Here is a 13,263-nt window from a genome sequence, read left to right on the forward strand (position 1 = left end):
TAGCTGACTCTTTCAAATCTTACGTATCCATAAGTTGCAGAGAGGTTTCTAACTGAAAACTCTTATTGCAGACTCCTTTTAGTCACAGATTACTATCATCTTTCCTCTCAATTCTTAAAAAATATCTCCATCCAGCCACTTCGCAGGTTTCCTTTCCCTTTAGGTCAACACTCACTGTCAGGAAACAGCCTCATTCAGTAGTCCAGTGTCTTCTGTCTCAGATCACTGAATGTTGTGTATTTCCTGGCCAGTTTGCATCTTCAGTGTCTGCCAGGTATAAGTATGCCCAGAAATTATGACATTACGTTACTCCTTTGTCTCGCACCTACAGAGTCTTGTCCTATCCACTCTTTGGTATAGGGATCTTGGATCGTTGTAGATAGGGATAGGGATCTTTGGGATCTTTTTCAGGCTGTGTAGTTTGTACAACATATTGAAAGCCTGATATAAATAATACAGATCTGTTCTGTCACACAGGCACTCATGCTATTTGAATTCTGTAGGGCATGTGAGACAGCTGTGCGGTACAGGCAGACATGATACAGGAGCTTTGAAGGACTTGTGTGCCCCTGGAAAGGGGTGCCCTTGCTATTGGAGGACATCTGGAATACCCAGAGGCATCTCCTGTGGCAGTCAGGACCCTTATTCGCTTACCTCAAATCATACAAGTAGACATTTATTATTTATGTAGCATTCTGCAGTGTAAAACTCTCCCAGGGAACTCATTCCTGAAGAGAGGAAAAAGCAAAACCCCTTTTGATTTGACCAAATATGGAAGAAATCTATCTCAGTTATGCTCAAACTGAAATGAGCATTGGGAAGTAAAACATCTCCAAAGAGAATTAACACAATAGCAACAGATGTAAAGAGCTGTGTGTCTGGAGCTTAGCAGCAGAAGTAACCGCCTTATCAAGAGACTCAGAGTGTTGTTTTGTGGTTTAGAAAAGCAAGTAGGTATGACCAAAATGACTGTCCTTTGGGAAGACAGAGTCAAAGGGCACATGCTTGAGAGCCACAAATATGAGCTATTCAGAAAACAAACAAAGACCTCTAAACTAAAATGTGCAGGTGACTGAAAAGGTCACCCGGTGAAAAGCACAAAGAATGAAGCAAATCAAGGTGATGAGGTGTGCTCGAAACAGTGGCCTCATCTCCTGTGCAAGAGCACCAGATGAGGAGCGGTGTGGGTCAGTAGATCCCACACTGGGGTTGGGATCCTCCAAGCTCCTCCGGTCTGCACGGAGCACTGGGACACAGCTGCTCATTTAATGGCCAGTAATGTGGGTGGGTAATGTGTTCAAAATGTGTAGGTTTCTTGAGCTGTGCTATTTAAACAGTGCAGAATGGCAAGACTTTGAAACAAATCCTAACGTTTTATAAGCTCTGTAGCTGCTTGAAAAAAGGAAGCAAATATTCATTCAAAAAGGGGAGACCACCTACTTAAAATGTAACCCTGCAAGTAAGACAAGCATTTCTTAAATAAACTCAATGTGCAAGTGGTGAGTCACCCTTTCACTTCTGTAAATTTTTGTGTGGTGTGTTTCTATTGAAAGCCATTTGGTTTCAGAAAGGTGTGGACCTGATTCTCTCCTTTCTTGTGCTAACTCATATTCATACAAAGCAGGTAGATCACTCATTCAAGGGCTTACTCCCCCTCTGACCCTGCCAGCTGAAAGCTGATGCTGTGCTCTCTGATACCAGCTCCATGCAATGCTGCCACTTGTTCCTTATTAACCCTTTTCATGCTCAGTAAATCTGAAGGCTCTGCTGAAATCACACACCCTTTCTCAAATCACATTTTATATAAGTAGGGTAAATTCATCTACACTCAGATCTACCAGAGCTGCACTAGTATGCTTGCTTTCAGTGTGCAGTTTTCTTTATTCCTTTTTTTTTTTCCTTTTATTTTTTTTCCCCTCAAGCAGTTACAACTATTTTGATGAGTCTCATTTTGTCCTGTGCGGTCACTTATCTGTTGCGACCCACTTAGTGGCTTCCACATGTTGCTAAAATGTGTTTGGAAGAGGAGATTAAGTTACTATTTCTAGCTGTGAGTTTGTTTGGTCACTTGGACACGTTCACTGGGATGTGAGATCTGAGAGCCCACGTAGAGCCTTCCAGTTTGAGATTTTCTATTTTCTTTCCTCGCTATGGGGGACCTCACACATGCTTCCCCTGTAAGTCCTGCTGCAATGCATGTAGTGTCAGAAGTGAAATCCATTCAGCCTAGCTTCTTGTTTCCACTGCCTTTGGGATATTACTTGAGGTGCCTCCCTCCAGAGGTAGAAGAGGAAAAAAGGATTGTGAAAGGTCTCTCAAAACACTCAGAGTCTATTGCAGAAAATCTTTCTTGAATAATTCATGACAAAAATTGAGTGAAGACTTGCTTTTGTTTGAGTTAAAATTGGGAAATCAGAAATTCAAGAAGGATGTTTAGTAACCAAAAAAAGCTCCACTGTTCCCAGAATTTTTTATTATTATTTTTTTTTTTTCCTGGATGTTCCCTTTTAGAATTATTTCCTACTAATTACAGTGCTTCTTTGAGAATGTAAGGGTTGTAAGCATTGAGTAGGTCACATTTAATCAAACCTATTTCCTTGTGAGTGTTGTGACTCATCTAGATTTTACTCTTTACCATCTTTTTGCTGATGCCTTCGTATGAGAGGTTTTTGTACTTGAGGATGTTTGAGGAAGATGTTTTTTCTTGTGATTTCTCTTGTGATTCTTAGCAGTTAAATGTTTATAAAAATAAACAACATGCAGTGACATTGTTTTTATACAAACAGGGATACTTACACAGTCCTACATAATAGTCTTTGGCCATAGCTTGGGAGTGAAGAGTTAACACAGAGGCAGAGATGAAGAATCTGTTTAATTTCAAGCCAAGTAAATAAACCTAAACAACACAAGAAGAGACAGGATAAGACTCTTTGGGCTCTGCTCTTGGTGGTATTTTGCATATATTATGCATGACACCTCAACTATCACCAGCATGGCCACATGTTGCAGTAGGAGAATCACCTTTATGGACAAGTGTGAGCATTGTACAGGGTGTGATGCAGTGCAGGTTTGAGCTTCCTAGCCTGTTTCAGATAGGCTGCTCTTCTGGGTTTTCTACAGTTGTGTTCTTCCAGTACACTTGGAAGATACATTAATTTCCTTTGCATAGTATTGAACAAGACATAACTCAACAGTTTCCCAAGACCTCTAGTAATGGAATTATGAAATAAAAAACCCGAGAGGAACTACTGTTTTCTTTACAAATGCTGTTTGGAAATGTTTGTTGATTTGGAAATGAATGGATGCTGATGCAATGGAAACCAGAGAATTCAGTCTCTGCTTGAATGGTAAAGTATCTGATTATTTACAGTAGTATTTTATCTGAAGACCTGGATATTAATTGATGGAATATGCAGCAGCTTCCTGAAGGCACCAGGCACCCAAATAACTGAACAAGCATGTTATGAATTTGAATGTAACTTTCACATCTAGGGCTGTGTATGTACAGGCAATTACTTGTGTGAATGTGCGGAGGAAAACAGAATGTAATGTCTGCTAGGCAGCCAATAAACTTGAATTATATCTTTCTGTTTCCCTCAGCCAGGAAGTCACCCAGCTATTTTTAAATCTGTATCCATGAAAGTAGTCAGACATAAGGCTCTTTCTTGAGGAAAAAAAGGTCAGGAAAAGATTTAAAATATCCTGAAATTCCCTAGCCCTGTTTATCTGTTGCTGCCTCTCTCTTTCTCTCAGAGGGCTTACAGGTTGCATTTTTTTCCAGCCTGAAAGCAGAGTTCAGGAGTTTTTTTCCAGAAATGTACATTTTAAAGGGGTCTGTAATATCAAGTAGGCAATCAGTGAGTCTTTCACACAAGTGTTTCTACCTCTGGCACCTGGTGCATCTCTTGGCAAGTTCCTGGGACACTTGCTAATAGCTAGAAACTAGAGGATAGTGATGACAGTCAGATGACAGTAGTTTTTCACTGGAGTGGTCATTACTGTCTGGGGTAGTAGTCCATGAGAAAACACAGGTGTATGAACTGTTCTCAGCTGCATTTTGCAAAGAGAAAAAAGAAAAGTGAAAATGTAAAATTTGATCTTTTAAATGGTTTCACAGGGGTGAAACCCACTTTTTTTTTTTTTTTTCTTGTTTATCACTGGAAGAGAAAACTTAGCAGGTTAGTAAAATATCCAAGTTTAATTTGGGAGGTCTATTTTTATTTATTTATTTATTTTTAACATCTGGCTCTAGAACAGAGAAAATATGTCACTTTGGGCAAATTACTCAAAGCCAATCATATAGTAGTAAAGCACGCGCACGCACACATACACACAAAAGAATTCCTTTATTCTTGACTGCTTTGAATGTACATTTTAAGGTAACATCTTTAGCTTGTGCAGCCCTTGGCACAAATGAGAATCTATCTCCAGGAATTAAAATTGCAGGAGACAATTTTTAAATGAAAATAATTTCCTATGGAATTTGATATGCTGTTACTGTATGCATACACTAAATACACTAAATCAAGACAGACAGGAATTTTGGGGTGAAACACAGTGTATCAAAAAATTTAGCTTGTGGAAACAGAAGCTATCTGTGAGAAAATCATGGTTTAGCTAAATTTCCTAATGCAAACTTTTTTAAAAAAGAGTTTTGGGATTATTGAAATATCTTTCTGACTTTTCTGAAAGATAACAAATTCCTTTTTTTCAGAAAACTTTTTATTACGAAATTTTAATGTGCACTGCTTGGTACAAAATTTGTTGATCTGAATTTTTGTTCCAGTTAGGGATGCAAAAGAGTTCAAAATGTTGGAAAACTTTTATGAAGTAACAAAACATATTCAATACAATGTTCCAAACTCTGAGATCACCCAATGAATAAAAAAGTAAGTTTCATTTTCAAACAGGCTGAGTTATCATGTCAGACTTCTTTATGTAGATTTGTCAATTCTATTAAATATTTTTAATGGATAATAACGATTTATATATATATATATAAATATTATTAAAATTTCATATTATTATTATTAATGTTGTTGATTTCCTGCTAGAGGCATAGAGAATTTGCTTGCTTGCTACTACCTGGTGTTTATTAACACCAGGGAAGGATGAGTCATATGTTCACTTTACAGTTTTCTTAAGGCTTATTGTTTAGGCATGTGCTTGCTTAAAAATCTGTACTACACGAGTGATCACAATTTAATAGTAATGCATGTTTGTGCTAGAGGTAAAACTCCTTAAATCCAGCAAAGAACTTGGGTAAGTCACAGGAAATGTGCTGTCACACATCTCTGTGCATTGTAGAGTTTCTGTTTCAGTCTAGATTTGGAACCTCTCATTTGTGGGTAGTTCAGTAACTGAAGAAATCCAGGAGATCTGAGAAGTTCTCAGCATCATGCATCCCTTCCTGGATCTAACTGAAAAATATGTCTTTGTTAGGGAAACTAAGTAAATAGCTATTTTAATGAAATGCATATTGCTCCTGTGGTTACTTAATAAGTGTATTGCCATTGTTGATAAAGAAGAGCTTTCAGTTATTTCAGTTCTTAGTATAGTGTATATTAAAACAAACAAACAAACAAAAGACACCTTCTTTTGCCTTCCCACATGATGAGCACCGGTGTAGCATTGGAAAATTGGTTGATATTTCTGTTTAAGATGTAAAGTAAATAAAAAAAAGTCCCTGGGGGGGATACGTCTTGCTGTGTTCTCTCGGAAGGCTCCTGATGGGACAGAGCTGCCCTCTGTCCACACACAGGCGCTGCGATCAAACACACATGGGGAGTTAATTCCAGCAGACTTTATAGCCACCCCTCCACAATAACAATAAATAATGAAATAAATGTAGAGCACTTTGGCTGGTTGGTTCTCAAAGCGCTCCACAGACCACTCACACAGTAGCGCATTGATTTTTCTCACTCCTGGAATACAGCAATCCTGTGTCAAAACATGGCTGCCATTTAACGGCACACAGCAAAACTACGCAGCGCTTAGGGCAGAAATTGGAACTCACTCTAAAAATGGCAGGGCATTTATAATTATGCAACATGTTGGAGTTATCAAATGCAGAATATGTCTGTCTTTTCTGATATATGTCTGTCTTTGCTGACTGGCTTCAGAACGTGAAAAGAAAACTGAAGGAAATGGCTATATTATCAATGTGTAGTCACTTAGCCAAGGAAATTCTCTTGCTCTTCTGTGAATACCTTTTAAAATATATATATATATATATATATTTATTTATTTATTTATTCATTTCTAGTACTGAAGTGCTCACACTGTTCATATCTACAGTCTCCTTCATACCAATAGCTGAGCCTGATGAAGCCAGAGATGTGATCCCAGTGTTGTTGGCCATATTGGTCAATTTTACCTGTCCAGCTGGGTACCAAGAGCAGAGGAACAGAGGTACCTGAGTCAGAGCAGCGGGCATGCCTCCGTGCTGTGATCATGCTTGTGAGTGTACAGCACAACCCTTGTATGGTAATTTTCTATGTTTCACATAGCACTGAACTCTATGGATGTTAAGCTGTCAGCCCTTTTCTAGTGAGCTTGGAGCTACCACTTAAAAACTCTTATTCAGTATGTTGTCTGATCCAAATGTGTTTGCTTGCATTTGATTGGACTAAATGCAGATGTTTTTGTTTTTACTTGAAAAATCTTAGTATCTTTTGGTTCTTCCACATTTATCTTAGTATTTCTTCTCAGTGAGGCCAGACTAAAAACTCATTAGCTTTTATTTCTCTTTTTCATGTGTGTGTGAGTGCATATCTGTCCCAGTTATTCAGTTTATAGAAAAATGTTTTTCAAAACTTTCTTGCTAGTACTAACAGCTCCTCCTAAATTCTCTGAAATCCTGCATGAGGAATTTGAATGCAAGTACTTTTTGATTTCTCGTACTGAGTTGCCTCACCACCATTTTCTCCATTGGCTCCTCCTTTATTTTTAAGAAATGTACGGAAAAAGTCTAATAAACTTTACCTTTCTTTTATTCTTTAAGAAAGAGGGGGAAGAGTGTCAAAGACTGAGTGGTCTCTTCCCCACCCTCGGCCCTGCTTTTATTTTCCCTGAGTCCTGAAATATCCTTGATAATGAATTCTCTGTCACTGAAGTTTAAGAATACGTTTTGTACTGTTACCTCAGATAAAATTGTAAGATATTATTTATTTCCATTCCTACTTTTTTTTTTTTTTAATTATTATTGTTTTTATTTTTGACGGTGAGCTCTAATGACACACTGTTAGAAGAACTACTGTGTGTTCAGTAGTGAGGAATGAAGCTCTAAAGGTCTGGAAGTTTGGAAAAGTTCAGATGCCTCAAAATGCTTGGATTCCTCTCAAAAATTTTTTCTTAGCTGTATAAATCTACCACCCAGCTGTCATCCTCTGAGGAATTAGCAAAAAAGCATATTTATAAGACAAATTGTTTGGCTGATGGGGAGAAATATGCTAGCAATATTTTTTGATTCCCATTTGAAAGTAGACTATTTCTTCCATTGCAGTCAGAAGTCAGAGCTGCAAGTAGGTTCTTTCCAGCAGACTTACAAAAGCCTTTTTCTTTCTGCAGGCATTTAGCCACACCACCACGGGCTGTGATCTTGTCAGTTCTCATAAGCTGGTAACACCAATGGTAACAAAATACTTTCCCTAGTTAGAGGATGTACATTTCCATGAATTGGTTTGGTTCATCTCATATATGAAGTGTCAAATCTTTTTTTTTTTTTTTTTTAACCTGAATCATGAATCCTTTTTTTTTTTTTTTTTTTTTGAATGCATAAAGGACACTGAAAGTCTTTTGAGCGCTTTTTTTTTCTTTTTTTTTTCTTTTCTTCTCAATATTAGAAGTTGGTTGTATGAGGAGAAGCAATTTCATATAACCAATTCAATAACACAAAATCAGTCAGGCACAGGCTTAGCTTGAGAGGTTGGTAGCACCCTCCTCTGTGGCTGTCCTGGCAAGGTAAGCTGACTAAATGGACAGGATCAGGCCCAAAGCATGTACATGAGCCAATAATTCACGCTACAAGATTTTGCATCTTCTGCAAAACAACCCGGCATCTTGGGTAATAACCCCAGAAAGGACAAATGGAACGTGGACTCTCCCTTGTTGGCTATACAAGCAATTATCATTCAGGTGGATTTAAAAGGGCTTTACAGCCCAGCTCATTTATACAATGTGTTAATGTGTGTTACTTCTCCCGCCACTGAAAGCCAGCCACTTATGAACTGAATCATGGCATCGGTTCAACAGCATGTAGCAGCAAGCGGCAGCATGGCAGGCAGCAAGCACAGAAAACATCTCCAGCTGAAACAGCCCCCAGAGCCTCGGGTGGGAGAATTTACATTGCACAGTGTGTGTTAGGTAGGATCTGCGACCTGAGGCCACTTGTGGGAAACATTACCTGGGATAGTTAGTGACCAGTGGTCGTGATGAGCTCAATCCTGAGTCTTGCTTAGTGGACTGCTAACACTGCAGACCCATACTGCTGCAGTTTGTTGTTGCGGGCTGAAGAGGGAAAGAAATTTAGAAATTGTTGCCAGCACCACTAGCAAGAGCAGTGGAGTTTTCTCCTCTAAGTAGGCCCAGCAGACACAAGTAGAGCTCAACACCTGAGTTGCTACATCAGCCCTATATTCGTTTTGTAATATTTCCATTTGTCAGAGTTCTTTCAATGGGCAGATTCTTAGAGGGAGATGCGTTTGCTGCTCTGCAGCTATAGGTCTCTCTTCCTGTGAAAGCGAAGTATTATGAATGCAAAAGACTTTTCTTGCTAACACTGTTGAGAGGATGGAAGTTCTGGTGGGAAAACTTCCAAGTGAAACTTTGGCTTCACTCAGCTGGAGTGGCACAGTCTCCATACTAACAGCACCCTCCCCAATCCTCCCCCCCCTCTTTTTTTAAAAAAAAAAAACCACAAACTTCCCCGTGTCACAGCTCTGTGCAAATATTTCCCATATGTCAGCTGGCTGATCCAGTAATCACTTAGGGCTGGAGTGTAAATTACACAAGCAGCAGCACACACACAAATATCTGACTTGTATGATTCTGTAATTCAGCTAGATTTAACTACGGTGAATTGAACTAATCTTAAATTAAAACATTTCTTTTCATAGCTGTATAGATTCAGTGCTAGAAGGGCTATTATTCCATCTTCCACTTTACTACTGGCCAATGCAGAAAGTCTCCCTTGTGTTTTAATGGTGCCTCTCTTGCTGTTTGCTTTCCCCGTTTGCTTTCATTTCTATCCAGTGTGCTGTCATTACGCCATGAACTGGATTCTTTTTTTTTTTTTTTTGAACATCTAGAATGTGCATGGCATTTTCTAAACAAATTAATTAATAGCGTATGCTATTGCTTATTTTATTTCTGTAATACAGCTTGTGAGAAGTTGACTGTAATGTTTCAGACAGGGTAATAGCCAGGGAGTATTTTGATTTTAGGGAATTCTGGGAGGCTTTAAATTAATCTTTTCCTTCAAGGTGGTAGGAGTGTGTTCCTCAGCACAACACTGCCTGAGTATATGCTGGCATTCACGGGAGGCAGAAGAAATATAATGGTGTGGGAGGCTTGGATTTCTAAAATGAAAAGTCTTTTTAGAAAAGAATGCTTTGAACAGCCCTGGCTGCAGGTTTTGCTCTCTGCTTGCATGCACGTGTGCCTGTGAGCACAGGGCTTCTCTCGCCTTCAGCACTGACTGCTCAGCATGGGGCTGGTGGGCAGGCAGCGAGCTGGTGGCTGCTGCGGGGTGGAGCTGCTCCTGCCTGCCTTCGTTTGGGGCTGGAGGAGCCCCTTCTCCCAGCTACACCACCATCTGCAACACCTCCTCCCATCTCATCATCACTTTTACTGCTGCTATTCTCTCTGCACCTGCAGAGATTTACAAACCAGTCTTTTAAACTGTCTCTAACTGTTCCTGTGCATAAAAATAAATAAACAAATAAAAAATCTGCTCCCTTACCCTCTTGCTTTTCTGACCTTGGTTTCCAATTTTTCTTAGTTTTCTGTAATTTCAGTATCTTTTCTTAAAAAAAAAAAAAAAGTTTATTTTTCTCCTGTCTCCCTCTTTTATTCCCCAATATTTTTTCTTTATAATACTGTTGCAGGTGTGGACTTTGAGTACTGTGGAAAAATATAATAAAATGGTTTCTGCATTAGAGACTTAGACTTATTTGACCTTTCCCTGAGCTCATGTTCAACCTCTCTTTCATGGTTGTTTTTATTTAAAAAAAAAATGTATGTATTTTACACTGAACAATGTTCTGAATTAATGTAGCCTAAAAGATATTGTGAGTAGATTCAGTCACAATGATTGAAACTCTTGTTGGGTTGACTGTCTTCCTTCCTTCCTTCCTTCCTTCCTTCCTTCCGTGGATCAGATGCAAGCTCTCTTCCATGGTTTTGGACAATATTTTTAGCTGATTGTGAAAAAGAATCAGTAATTTAAGGAAGGGATCTAGCGTCATCCTCAAGAAACTAGGAGGAAAAAAAGCCCAAGCCCAAGAGGTAATGTGGTAATTTCCATAAAATCGATTGCATTTGATGTGAACTGGCTGTGCACATCCCTGAGAAGAACACCCAACAACATGGACTGCTATGATAAGTATCTTTTTGAGTAAGTACACAGGTGACCGTAACCTTTCCTCCTCTGGGCAGCTGCCACAATCCAAAGATGGAGTTAGCTTTGCTAAGGGTCATCTAAAACAAGCTGTCTGCTGCCAATATACAAGGCTCATTCAGTGCACCCCCCAAGGAAATTCTTGTCCTGGAGTTTGTTTGGGGATGGCTGTGTTCAGGGGAGCATGGAAAAGAGGTGGAAGCTCTGTGCGCTCTTCCTTGAGCAGAGAGAGGAGTCCTCGCAGAGAACAATAGCCCTCGATCATGCAAACCCCATCTCCCTGCACCTGCGAGAGTAAAACTGGCTTGAGATGCTCTTTTAAAGTTGCTTTTAATGTTTCTGTAGCAACTCTGTAGAAATCATGTAGGAAAATGAAACTCTTGTTGCCTTCAGTTGCAAAGGGAAGCAGCAGGAAGAATTATTTTTAACATTATCTAATTCGGGGTTATTTACTATGGCAATTGTTTCTGGGAGTTCAAAGTCATTTTAGTTGTTTTCTATTTATTTATATATTTTTCTCTAGCAAAACCTGCAGAGATAAAAATGGCTCTTGCTGCGCTGGCGCAGTGGCAACCACTGCAAAGCAAAGTGCTCCCCTGAGATGTGAAACTCAGCAGTTTCCCACTGAGTGCTGGACCAGCTGTGGAAGAAGGAAGAATAAAAGGTGATATGAGTTAGATTTATGCTGATGTATGAGGTGAGCGTAGATTTTTTGCTTAGAAGTTGCTAGAAGGTCATGGTATTTTACCAACTGAGATTTATACATTTGAAAATGAACCTCCAAATGGGAATGTATCCAAAGTCTAATAAAGCAGGGCTATGCTCATACACTGACCTTGGCAAGCCTGCAGGTAAGTTCCACAACTTCTACCACCTTATAAACACTAAGATGGGTTATATAGAAAAAACTATAGAGGCTCTATTTAGAGACTTATGGTAGCAAGTAGGCAGAAAAACTTCAAACCCACCAATTTAATTTATTGAAGGTCTCAACAGGAACATATAGGAAAAAATTCTGTCTTCCACTGCAAATATTCCCCCAGCAACCCAGTCTACCAGCCAAGAGTACCCAGAATTGAAGGGGAGAAAGAAAACCATGTTAGACCTGCTCAGTAATACCACTAAACAAAACTCAAAGGATGAACATGAACCTGGTTTTGTGTTTTATCTGCTTAGCTCAGCAAAGAAGCACACAGCTGAGAAGTTTTCCTAGCTGTACTTTACCACTGATGTAATTGTATATCACAACTATTGTACACAACACAAGAGAACATGCACTGTGGTTTAGGCACTATTTTTTTTTTTTTTTTTTAGTTCTCCAGACTGTCTCTGGATTTCATAAAGGTTCTTAAAACCACCTTTTGTGGTTCTAAGTCAGAAAAACAAGTGAGATCAAGAAGTTTTTCCTAGTTTCAAGTAAAATGCATGTGATGCCATTTTAAGTTTCAGGATCTCTGCTTCCAGAGAGGCAAAGTGTGCCAGAAAAAATGCAGGCTAGAAGAATCTGGCCCACTCCAGGGTGTAAATTAGAGCAAGACCTTCCCTCCAGCGTCTTCTCAACCTGTTGGTGCAGCAGGGCACCACGGTTCTGCCTGCGCTGGCTCCTGGCCACTCCTGAACTCTAGGAATGCCTAGAGGCCAATTCATGCTGCCTCTGCTCTCCTGGAGCAGTATAAAGAGGCCGCTGTGGGTGATGGGAGTATTTGCATGTATAATTCCAGAAATGACAGGAATCACAATCTTCACACTCATTTGTAATAATTTTGTATTAAATCATTATTAGGTTCTTCACTGGATTGTTTTTAGGAGTGTATTTTTTTCTTGTGTTACCTAGCCAGGATCAGAAGAAATCCAAATAATATTTTACGGTAGTCAGACAAAAATATTGTTTCAAATTTTAGTAACAAATCTTATGATATGTAGGGTTTTTAGATTTTGTAATTCTGAGATGAACCTATAACTCTGATATATTTCAATACGAAAAGGGGCTCTTCTAAATGGCCAGGAGCTGGTAATGGATCTGTTGTGTTTGCATGCAGCCTTCTGCTGTAATGTGCCTTAGGAGCTACCCCTTTCATGGCCTTTCAAGTTCTATTTGCCCAAGAGATGTATAATACTTTATAATACTTTAGCATGAATAAGAGGTAGAGTGAAAAATATGATATGAATAAGTACGTGTGTTCTTTGTAGCTGACGGCATGTTCCGCCTCAGTGGATCTACTGAAGAGCTGAGGTTATGAATATGGTCCCAGCTGCAGTAATATTTGTTACCTTAAATAACTGCTATAATTTATTTATAATTTTTTCCTTATTGCATTTCTAGAAGTTATTTTTTTGTTATATCTTTAACTAAATAAAATGTACAAGAGGTTGCTGTTTGGTTTTGAAGTCTATCTTGCGTAGTTCCAAGAAACTGGGTCATACTTCAGGGCTGAGTTTAGTTTGTAGGAGTGTAGTTCACTACACAAAACTGATCTGAGTTGTGGAGTCCTGCCAGTACTACTCATAAAGCGGACTCTCACCTAACATAAACTTTTTAGGGCTTATCCTACATCTGTGGTTCGCGATTTGTGGAACACACAGACCATGTGCTAGGGGATGTATGGAACTCCCAGCTGGTTTCATTAATGTAGGTTTCCATTTGT

The 13,263-nt window shown here is 39.2% G+C and overlaps 1 long non-coding RNA gene across 1 annotated transcript in view; it reads left to right on the forward strand.

The window, feature by feature from the left end:
- The first annotated feature begins 11,081 nt into the window (after positions 1-11,081).
- The window catches only part of LOC121069016, a 31,078-nt gene continuing 28,896 nt past the window's right edge, over positions 11,082-13,263 (forward strand). Inside the window, exon 1 of the long non-coding RNA XR_005819196.1 lies at positions 11,082-11,282. This is a non-coding gene — a long non-coding RNA (uncharacterized LOC121069016). The remainder of the gene's footprint in view (positions 11,283-13,263) is intronic.

The sequence above is a fragment of the Cygnus olor genome, chromosome 4 (genome assembly GCF_009769625.2).
Source record: "Cygnus olor isolate bCygOlo1 chromosome 4, bCygOlo1.pri.v2, whole genome shotgun sequence".
Taxonomy (NCBI): domain Eukaryota; kingdom Metazoa; phylum Chordata; class Aves; order Anseriformes; family Anatidae; genus Cygnus; species Cygnus olor.